At 46.1% G+C, this 11,436-nt stretch overlaps 1 pseudogene; it reads left to right on the top strand.

Moving 5' to 3' along the window:
• Positions 1-2,702: 2,702 nt before the first annotated feature.
• LOC144323101 (developmental pluripotency-associated protein 4 pseudogene) lies at positions 2,703-3,794 on the top strand (annotated as a pseudogene).
• Positions 3,795-11,436: the final 7,642 nt, after the last annotated feature.

Raw genomic sequence — 11,436 nt, 5'->3', positions numbered from 1 at the left:
CCGAATGGAAATGGTCAACTCGAAAATGATGACAAGTCACTGGGAACAGGGATTTCCTTGCCCTAAAAGCCAGGGTCTGGACCCACGATTGTATATGACAGCTGATAACAATGACAGTTCTAACCTTAAGCACTTCCTACAAGCCAAGCCCTATGACAAGTGTTTAATACCCCTTCTCTCACTGAATCCTCTCAACAACCTCATGAGGTACCTCTAGTAATCTGCATTTTATAGATGGGGAAATTTAAGTTTGTGAAGATTTAAGATAAACCAGAGAACTCACTGCTGTCACTCCTCAGGTCCTCAGGTTCTAGCCTGTCTACCTTCTTCTCTCTACCTTTCAGAGTTTTCTTAGTTTGTTTTATATGTAATATCCAGAGTTTTTAGAAGTACTGAGAGTAAGGAATAGAGAAAAGTATGTCTATTCCATCTTCCTAGAAGCAAAAGTACTTAAAAAAAGTTTTTTTTTAAATAAAAGGGTCAGAGTTCCTAGGTGGATAATCGGTTAAGTGCCTGACTTTTGGTTTCAAGTTGGGTCATGATCTCAGGATTATGGGATTGAGCCCTGAGTCAGGCACCAAGCTCAGTCTGCTTGAGATTTTCTCTCTCTCTCCTCTCTCTCTCCCTCTGCCTGTCCCACTTGCGCACTATCTCTCAAATATAAAATAAAGTAAAAGAAAAGAAAAAAGGTTCGTTATATTTTACTCTAGTACAATTACTATTCTCAGGCCTCCGTAACTTCTCAGCCTTTGGCCATTTATAAAAATACTGGTATGAAGTTATAACCACAATTCACAGCATTATTTTTGATGGAGTGGTTAAGAATTTGGGCTTTGGAGGCCAAGATACTTGGGCCTGAGTGTCAACTCCACAACTTACTGACAATGGGCTCTCTGATGAACACCACACGGGGAGCCTGGAACTTCTCCTCGACCTGGCAGCAATGAGGAACTTGTTCTTCTCCTTGATGAGGTGGTGCCACAGGAGTCCTGGTGAGAGGTCAGGACTTTCACCATCACGAAGCAGGAATGAAGCCACCCCACCACAGTGTCAACAATGACCATGTGAGGAGCTGGAACTCCCACCCCTCCCCAGCAGTAACAAAGAACCTCCCCCTTCCTTTTCATTGACTGAGTAGGGGACCTGGATTTCTACCCCCACCTAGGAGTAATGAGGTAACATTACTCTTTTTCACCTGCCAGTGCTGTGTCAGAAAAAGCCAGCTAAAAACAGGTGTAAATATGGCCCACAGCATAATACAAACGTGTCTAAAAATCAAATAGACAAAACCTCATCATACTAAGAACCAGGAAGATTTCAAACTGAATGAAAAAGGTCAATCCAAGGATGCCAACCCTGAGAGGACAATGATGTTAGAATTATCTGACAAAGATTTCAAGCAGCCATAATGAAACTCAGCAATTACAAACACACTTGAAACAACCTCGGCAAAGAAATAGAAAGTCCCAGAAAAGAAATAGAGGAAATAGAAGCATATGAGAAAGAACAAATTGAACTGAAAAATATATAAAATGAGAACAAAAAGACTCAGAGTGGACTCAACAGCAGAATGGAAGAGAGAGAGGAAGGAATCCGTGAAATTACTCAGGATGAACAGCAGAGAGAAAATAGACTGCAAGATAAATGAAAAACAAATTAATGCAATGATTCAAGAAACGGAAATAAAAAGCATAAGCATAGTGAGGAAATAAAACTATCTCTATTTGCAGAGAACATGATTCACTATGTAGAATATGCCAAGGGCTCTACGCACACACAAAACCTCCTCGAAGTAATAAGTTCAGCAGTGTCACAGGTGACAAGACGCAAACTAGGTGCAAAACAACAGGCAAGAATAGATTGTATTTCTACATACTAGCAGTGGACATGTGGGCCTTGAAGGTAAAAATACAGTATTAATTGATCATTGTTCAAAGAAAAGTGAGAAAAACGCTGACGTTTAAATCTAAGATGATACATTGAGGACTTTATGGGGAAGAAACCGCACAACACTTAAGAAATCAAAGAAGGTCTACATACATGGAGACATCGCATCTTCATCTATTCGAAGACTCCACAGAGTAAGGATGTCATTTCTCCCCACACTGATATATAGGCTTAGTGCAAGTCCCATCAAAATCCCAGAAAGGGCTTCTGTAGATATAACAAAGAGTATTTTACATTTTATATCAGAAGGGAAAGGAACTCGAATAGCTGAAATAATTTTGATACAGAAGAATTAAGTGGGAGAAATCAGTCGATCTGATTTCAAGATCTATCATATAGTTATAGTAATCAAGACTATGTGGAAATATTGGTGCAGAGATGGACGCATAGATCCATGGAACAGAAGAGAGAGCCCCGTAATAAATCCATGCGAATATGCCCAACTGACTTCGGACAAAGGTGCAAAAGCAGTTCACTGATGGAAAGAGAAACTTATCAATGAATGGTGCTATAGCAATCAGACTTCCGTAAGCTAAAAAAATTTAACCTTGACCTAAGTTGCACACCTTACACAAAAATTAACTTAACGTGGATCATGGATTTAAAGTGTAAGATGTAAAACCATAAATCTTCTAGAAAGAAACATAAGAGAAAACCTTCAGGATCTTGGTCTAGGTAGAAAGGTTTTAAACTTGTCACCTAGAGGAAGGAGAAAAAGAAGAGCACCTTTGGGTGACAGGACGTGGGAGGAGACTTTTAAAGGAGCAATTTTGGGCCCGGGGCCATTTCAGGAGTAAGACTTCTTTTTGTCAACCTTGACTTCTCTTTGGGTATGGAGAAAGCAAAAGGCAAAAAGAACTGCACGAAGTGGGGGGACGACTATCTGGCTGGCCATTCCCAACCTTCTTCCGAAGCCAAAGAGAAACAGCAGGCTTATGGTGAACCAAAGTTACCAGGAACCTCAACAAGTGGGGACCAAATGGAAAAGATCTATGAAAGAAGGCAAAGCTTCCTGTTCAGAAAAGATGGCACAAGAAAAGAGTACAAGAGTAAGAATTCGGAAGAAAATCCCAGTTCCTCCATTACCTTCGAAACTGCCACCAGCCAACTTGCTTCACCGAGACATCCTGCGGGCCTGGTGCCAAGAACTCAAGCTGAGCACCAAAGGCCAGAAATCAGATGTATATAAGCGAATCTGCGAATATGCTTACCCAGATCAAAAGAAGAACGTTCCTGTCACCGCAGAGGACGCCAAGGTTCTCACACAGACACAAAGAAGATTGATGATGGACAAGGGCGAAATGTCTCTGGAAAGTCCTGGAACAAAGATACCTTCTGATGGAACCTACCCTCCTGAGGTGGCTGCCCCCCCACCAAGGGGTCTGATGCTCTCCTGGAGGGGGTCAATACTGTTGTGGTGACAACTTTGGCCCCAGATGCCATGTTTGCCTCCTGGTCCAGAATTGCAGCTGGGGCTGGGAAGATGGAGACAGTGGCATCGCCACAGGAGGCCCATGGTGTCACGTGGTGTGTGGTCCATGGGAGAGGTATGCAGACACAGAAGGTTGGGTTCACCTGCAATTTCATGCAGGACAAGCCTGGGTGCCTGAAATGTGGGGGAGAATATGCGCCCTCTTCCACCCCCAAAGCTAGAGGACGATGTGCTGTGCCCCAAATGTGTTTGCAGGAATAAGGTGTTAGTGAAAAGCCTCCAATGAGCTTTCAATAGCAGGAAAAGGGACACAGCTGTGACTATAGTCAACGGTACAAAGAGAACTACAATCAACTCCGTGGTGACACTGATGGCCGAACTGTAGGCTGCTCACACCCTCCATGCTTCCAGGGATACAGGCTAGGGCATTGCAGATGTTACCCTCCAACCTCCACTGGGGCCTGTGGCTTCATGGGTTGAGATGCAGGAGCTCTTAGATTTTAAATTGGAAGAGCATTTCAGAAATTACCATTCATTCTATTTAATAAGAAGAAAAAGTCATTCATACTATCAAACGTTTACCCTTCTGAAATAGAAGTGACCTTAACTTCTTTTAAAGTGGGAACCTGAGCCTCGCCTGGCAGAGGGTTTGGGGGTGGGAGGTGGGGTGGAAAGTACAGGTGTGCTTCCACACTGGATTTCTCTGCAATTCCAACTCCTTCAGAGACAGCTACACCTTCTTAGGTTCATAACTTCAGGCTGTTGAGCATTTTAAACCAAAGGGAAAGCTGTTATTCTTTCCCACTCCCGAAAACATACTCTTAATATACAAAACATTTTTTGATGTTTTCTTAATAACTTGAGACCTCTATGGTGTCTCTGGGATAATAATATAGAATACTTTGCGGGTATTATTTCTACTTGTATCTATCATGTGTGTTTCTACTGCTTAAAAATACTTAAGGGTACTTCTGAATAATAAATTCATAATGTATTGGATTTTAAATTGTATATAAAATTATCTATTGTATATAGGAGGCCATATGCATTGTGGGCAGATTCTTAATATTCTTAACTGAGGATTAAGCCAAAAATCATGATTTTCTTTGGCATGATTCTTTTTTAAAACCTCTCAAATGAAGTATGAGTAACATTAAAAAAAAACACTATACATTTAATGTATATAATTTGATGAGTTTGATTCATTTAGAATTTTTTGTGTCCTTCCTAAATTTATAGTCCTGTGGTTCTTAGAAAAGATTTTTTTTTCACTTGTGTTCTTATGGCAGTTTCAAACGTTGTTTTATTGTTGTGGATTTGGAGATTATGAATTTTTTTCCCCCTCTAATGTACTGGAAGGAGTAGTAGAGTTAGAAAGTTTGTAATCATTAGGATATGGACAGATTTGGGCAAGAATCCTCAATAAATGTTAAAAACATTAAAAAAAAACTTGTCACCAAAATCACAATTCATGAGAGTAAAAATTAATGAATTAGACTTCATCAAAATTAAACATTTTTGTTCTGCAAGAGGCCTGGGTAAAAGAATGAAAAGACAAATTACAGACAGGGAGAAGATATTTGTAAATCATCTATCCAACCAAGGACTAGCATCTAGAATAGAGAAAGGACTCTTGAAACTCAACAAGGAAAGAGTAAATAATCCAATTAGAAAATGTGTAAAAGACATGAAGATATATTTTGCTGACAAAAACATACAGATGGCAAATAAACACCTGAAAATGTGTTCAGCATCACTAGCGTTTAGAGAAAGGCAAGTTAAAACCGTAGTGAGAAAAATAAAATAAAATAAAATAAAATAAAATAAAATAAAATAAAATAAAATAAAATACCACAGTGAGATATCACTATACACCTAGCAGAATGGCTAGCATAAAAAATTGTGACAATAGAAAAAAAATAGAAAAAAAATTGTGACAATACCACCAGATGCTGGCGAAGATGTAAAGAAATGGGATCTTCCATGCATTGTCGGTGGGGATGTCAAGTGGCACAGCCACTCTGGAGAACGGTTTGATGGTTTCTTTAAAAAATAAAACGTGCAACTGCCATACAACCCAGCAACTGTACTCCTGGGCATTTATCCCAGAGAAATCAAGCCTTATGTTCACACAAAAACCTGCGTGTGAATGTATAAAGCAGTTATATTTTATGTAAGTGCACTTTTAAGTCTCCTGGACTAATCTTTTTAATCCAATTTACACCTCCTATATAGAAATTCTGGAGTCACTACTCCTGCCTTCGTAAGACTGAAAGAGAAAAAAAAAAATGATAGAAAATAAAACCAAGTAAGTGCCTGATTTGAAGACTTGATACTAAGCCTTCCAGGGAAAGGAGAAGTTCTACGCTATATAAACCCCCAGGAATTACATTGCTGCTCTTAGAATCATTGATCTGAACCTGGACACTATTGAACATAATTCGGTCCCCATCAGTCTTGGGAGAGGTGTCCTGCCTCCGGGTTTCTCAAGTCTCTGGCCATCATTAGGGAGATTATCACAGGAGTGGCCTGAAATTGGCCCTCCTCATTAGGACAATGAGTTTTGTGGAGCTGTTCATGAAAAAGTGCAAAGAAGGGAGGTCTTGAAATAGTAACCTTGGTGCTGTTCCTTCTCCCCCTGCATTCTGGGTCCTTTCTTTAATGGGCTTGTCATGGTCAGAAGGCAAAGAGAAGAAAATCTCAATTCGAGGTTATTGTAAGCTTCCAAATCAGGTTCCTGCAAATGAAAGGACAAGGCTCTGAGAGCCTTGGGGCAAAGACAGGGAAAAAGGTGAGAAAGGAAGAGCTATCCCTTGCATGGCTGCCTCCCCTCCAGGGAGAGATCTCCTGTGCTGGAGGGGGAGAGGGCTGGGGGCACTTGCCAGAAGGGCTACTCTGGATGACTTGACTGATAATATCACTTGTCTGCCAGGAGGGAGCTTGCGACAGTTCTCCTGCTCTTATAGGCTGAATGGTGTCCTCCTAAATTCGTAGGCTGAAGCCCAGTGCTTCAAAATGTGACTGTATTTGGAGAAAGGGCCTTTAGAGGTGATTAAGTGGCGGGCCCTGATCCAATCTGACTGGTGTCCTCAGAAGAGGGGGAAATTTGGAGACAAAAAGAGGCACCAGGGATACATGCCCACAGAGGAAGGACCACACAGGGACAGAGAGAAGGCCGTCATCGGCAAGCGGAGGACAGAGGGAGGACCCAGGAGAAACCAGACCTGCTGCTACCTTGATCCTGGGCTTTGAGCCTCCAGAAACGTGAGAAAATAAATTTATGTTGCCTAAGCTGTCAAGTCTGTGGTATGTTGGCATGGCAGCCCGAGCCCATGGCAAGACTTAAGTACTTGGCATCTAGGGAGAGTCTCCCAACAACCACAGAAAAGACACTTTCCCACACCCAGGAACTTTGCTGAGCTGCATCCACGCCACCCTTGACAAGCTCGCCCAACAGCAGCCCAGGGCACTGGTAAGATCCTTGGCCCAAGGGGGATGGGGGGATTGTGTGGGAGGGAAGGCCCAGCAGAGGAGCTTGGGTGAGGCTGGATGATGGAAAAGACCTCCCTGCCTCCAGGTGCAGAAGTTCCTCGTGGTGGGCCGAGCTGCATCCCTATAGAGGAAGATTAACCTGTGCAGCAGCCCGAGGCCCTGGGAAACAAGGGTGAGGGGACATTGGTTTCTTTCTCTCATGGGGCCCAGGATCCAGAAGCTCTCTCAGTTGACCTGGTGGGGAGCATGTCTTGTCTAACCAGACTCAGGGCCAGTTATGAAATGGCCAGTGACCAGCGTGGCTCCTGGGTAGCAGCCAGCCACAGTGGGACCCATGGGATCATATTCCTGAGATGTCCCGGAAAGCCTCGGGTAGAGGATCCAGGGAAAGGCTGGCCTCCTCGGGTATTTGGTGCAGGGGCTCAGGTGGTGTCTGCTGGGCACCAAAGGGAAGTGAAGGACATCTGGGGGACAAGAGGCTCTGCTTGTGACCTACGTGTTCTCACTTTGCTTCGAGCCTCAGCTACCAGAGCAGTCTTGTCCTTGGAATTTTCAGACGTGGATTTGGTGCTCAAACTGAAAAATAAACGATGAGATTGCAAATGTTGGAGTGAAAGGAAGGCCATGGTTTTATGCATGGGTAATGAGGGGAAGCAACACATTCCTTCCTTTTTTTTTTTTTTCTTTAAACTTAAGTCAAAGTAACAGTTGCACAGATGAGGGTGTGTGTGTGTGTGTGACTGGGGCTGCAGTCTTAACCACTGTGGATATTTTTAAAACTTGAGGAGAGGCAGCGAGGGCTGCCCTAGCACTGAGGTCTAAGGGAAAGTTCCAGCCTGGGAATGAGAACAGACACTCCTACTTTCAGCTAAACTTACCAACTTCTTTTTATTTTTTAAACCCCAACTTCTTTGCCTGTAAAGTGGAGAGGTTGGATTAAATGATTGCAAAATATTATAATTGTAGGATTTGTCATTTTAGTTAGATTCTTACACATATTTAAGTCACACTCTCCCTACCACTAGGTTCTTCTTCCTGAATAGTCAGATATGTGTGCGTGTGTGCATGCGTATATATGTGTGTGGCGTGTTATGTGTTGTGTGAATAGTGTGCGGTATAGGTATCGTATTTGTGGGCAATGTGTAGGGGTGGGTGTGGTGTGTGGGTTCAGTGCGTCCGGTGGCGTGTGTGGTGTGTGGTTGTGTGTCTACTCCGGCGGGGTTTGGTGGCCATGTGCCCTTTACTCCTGCTGCCCAGAACCAACCCCCGCCCCACCGTGCCCCATTTTTGCTGGATTTCCAGGCCCTTCGGGAATCCTGTCTCCCACAGCAGCCGAGTAAGCAGGAACACGGGCGGGAAGCCCTTGGGAGCCCAGCGCCTACTGAGATGCAGCCAAACAGCTGGAATTACACGCTTTGCGGAGGCCGGGCCCGGGGACAGGGCCGGGACCGGGCGTTAGTGTGTCCCTGGCAGCCGGATTCCTTGTGCCGGACCTGCGAGTGCAAGGCAGGTGGAGGCTGGGCTGTGTCTGGCGACAGCGGGGGCTGTGTGCATGTGCGTGCGTGTGCGTGCATGTGTGTGCGTGTGTATGTGCATGTGTGTGCGTATGTGTGCGTGTGTGCGCATGTGAATGTATGTGCATGAGTGTGTATGTGCATGCATGTGTGCACGTGTGCCTGCATGTGTGTGCATGTGTGTGCGTGCACGTGTGTGCGTGTGCGCACGTGTTTCATGGAAACCTCCATGTTGTCTGGCACCGGCGCCCCCCTGCGCGTTGGACCGACTTCAGGCCGGGGCCCTGCTTCAGCCCCGCCTGCCCCGCTCCCTCCGGCCTCACCGCATGCATCAGCCTTGTGCCGCTGCCCGGAGGCCGAGGAAGGTTCCAGGGCCCGTGATCGCCGGGCTGCGGGTCCTCGGCGGCTGGTGCTTCCAGCTCTAGGCCTTGGGAGGGCTTCCTCCTGGGCTGGCCCCGTGCAGGGTCCAGCTTGCCCTGCTCCCTGTCACCTGTCGCCCTCGGTCGTTCATCTCGGGGCCTGCGACCTGGGCCGACGCCACCTGGTCCCACAGGCAGCCTGAGGCTCGGGGTTCTGGAACACTCCCTCACTACACGGCCTTCCGGGCACCGTGGCCGAGGCCAGGCTGTCCCCGGCCCTGCACTCTCAGGCTGGCCACGTGTGCGGGAGGGAACGTCCGAAGAGGCGCGGCAGGAGGACACTCATTCTTGTGACTTTGCCGCCAAGTCACTCAGCATCACCCCTGCCACAGGCTAGCGGCCAGGCCGCTCCGGGTCCGCCCGAGTCCCAGAGCGGGTGACATAGACCTGGCTCTCAACAAAAGACGGCTTCACTGTCCATTGCAAGCACAGCGTGTGCACTGTGTGTGTGTGTTCACACGTGCGTAATGGACGAGGCACTGTGTGTAACAGTGTAGCGTGCATGCGGTAAGTGCAACGAGCACGCACTACATGGTAGCAGCCGTGCTTGCAAGCACAGTCTTCCACACCTGTCTCCGCCTTCACTGTCCCTCTTACAGTCCTGTTAGTTTAAGCGCGTGGACAGAGATGCAATTTGCAGGAAGGGAGGTGTTATCACGTGGGTGCTAAGCTTTCACTTTTTTGTTTTTTTAAAAAAAGATCTTATTTATTTATTTGACAGAGAGAGAGAGAGTGCAAAAGCAGGCAGAGTGGCAGGCAGAGGGAGAGGGAGAGGCAAGGTCCCACCGAGCAGGGAGCTTTCCTCTCCTGGGGTGCCTGGGTGGCTCAGCAGTGGAGCGTCTGCCTTCGGCCCAGGGCCTGATCCCGGGGTCCCGGGTTTGAGTCCCGCATCTGGCCCCTGTAGGGAGCCTGCTTCTCCCTCTGCCTGTGTCTTTGCCTTTCTCTCTGTGTCTCTCATGAATAATTAATAAAAAAAATTTTTTAATAAAGCTTTTGTCTCCTAATTTGGGCTCCTAGGAGCAGGTGACATTCAGGGACCATGGCTGTTAAGGCCTCAAATGGCATCTGCTTTGTTTGGAAATTAGCACTGTGTGTCCTGTTCTAGCTGCTAATGTCAGGAGGCCCCAGTGCAGGGCTCCGTCCCAGGACCCTGGGATCATGACCTGAGCTGAAGGCAGATGCCCAACTGACTGAGCCACCCAGGCGCCCCAAAGCTTACACTTTTTCTTGACTTGTATGGTAAGCAGAATTGCCTCAGACTAGGCCTCAAGGTTTTTGTGGGTACGTGCCCTGAATAATCACCTCCCCTTGAGTGTGTGTATGGGGGTGGGGTGCCTGTGAACATGATGGGATTTTACTGGGATGAATAGGTGACATGAGATGGCAAAAGTGAAGGGATTTCACAGAGGTTGTTAAGGTCCCTCATTAGTGACTTGGGGGTAATCGTCAGGGAGGTTACTCAGGCTGGGCCTGACCTAGTCGGGTAAGTCCTTTAAAGGAAGGTTTAGGCCTTTTCCTAAAGAGAGAGACTCTCTTGCTGGCTTTGAGGAAGCAAGCTGCCGCATGGTGGGAAGGCCATGTCGCTGCAACACGGAGTGACCTCCGTTGCTGACAGCAGCCCTCAAACAGCCAGCACGCAAACAGGGACTCTAGTCCTACGACTGCAAGAAAATTCTGTCCCCAGCCCTGAATGAACTTGGAAGAACTGCAGATGAGAACCTGGCCCAGATGATATTTTGGTTTCAGGCTTGTGAGACCGTGAGCCCAGAACCCAGCTACTCAACGCCCAGGTTCTTGGCCAACAGAAACTACACGACGATGCATGTGCGTTAAGCCAGCCGGTTTGTGGGGATGGGTCATTCCGCAGTAGAAAATGCACACCCGTCACAAGCGTGAGCTCCAGTGACAACAGAACTCTATTGAGCGGGTAATTGGAGGAACTCGCGCGGATCCAGTCGCAAGACTGTGCACGTGTTCGAGACCCAGCTCAAATTCACCTTCTTCAAGACCTTCATGGATTCCCTTCGGCTCAAAGTGATCTCTTGCATCTGAAATTCTAGAGCTTTGTTTGTACCTCTTTTGTGGAACTTCTCAGATTCTACTTGTACTTGCCTGTGTATGTGGATTGTCTCCTTGACTGGATTAAAAGGTCCTCTCTGCGGAAATGGTGTCCTGTTTATTTCGGGGGCACCAAGGAACTTAGCGTAATGGTTTGCATATCAACTGACGTTTATTGATAATTTATTAGGTAATTTTGTTGATGCAGTTAGAGAATATATTTTAACGTAGGAAAGAATCAAGAGATGGTCTTCGTTATTGTTTTCTGGGTGTTCGTTGAACATGTCAAAACTAGCGAAGCATTCTGGTCCTCATTTGCAATCAGTAGGAATGTTTCTGTCATTTGAGATTCTGAAATTATGCCTCTGAATGTTCATCAGACAGATTCTGGTTCCCAGACTCTGAAACTCTGTCAAGACAGAATCACACAGATCTATCTGAGTAATCTTTATCTTGATCCTATAAATGGAGAAAAGAATTTCCTAAGCCACTGGGACATGCTGCTAGTTAGCTATTATCTGTAGGGTCAGGAGCACTCTATGCATGAAGGTAGGGATGAAATATCTTCCGGGAG

The sequence above is a fragment of the Canis aureus genome, chromosome 11 (genome assembly GCF_053574225.1).
Source record: "Canis aureus isolate CA01 chromosome 11, VMU_Caureus_v.1.0, whole genome shotgun sequence".
Classification (NCBI taxonomy): domain Eukaryota; kingdom Metazoa; phylum Chordata; class Mammalia; order Carnivora; family Canidae; genus Canis; species Canis aureus.
Note: the sequence above shows the minus strand (reverse complement) of the source record. Positions and strands in the feature narration are given on the sequence as shown.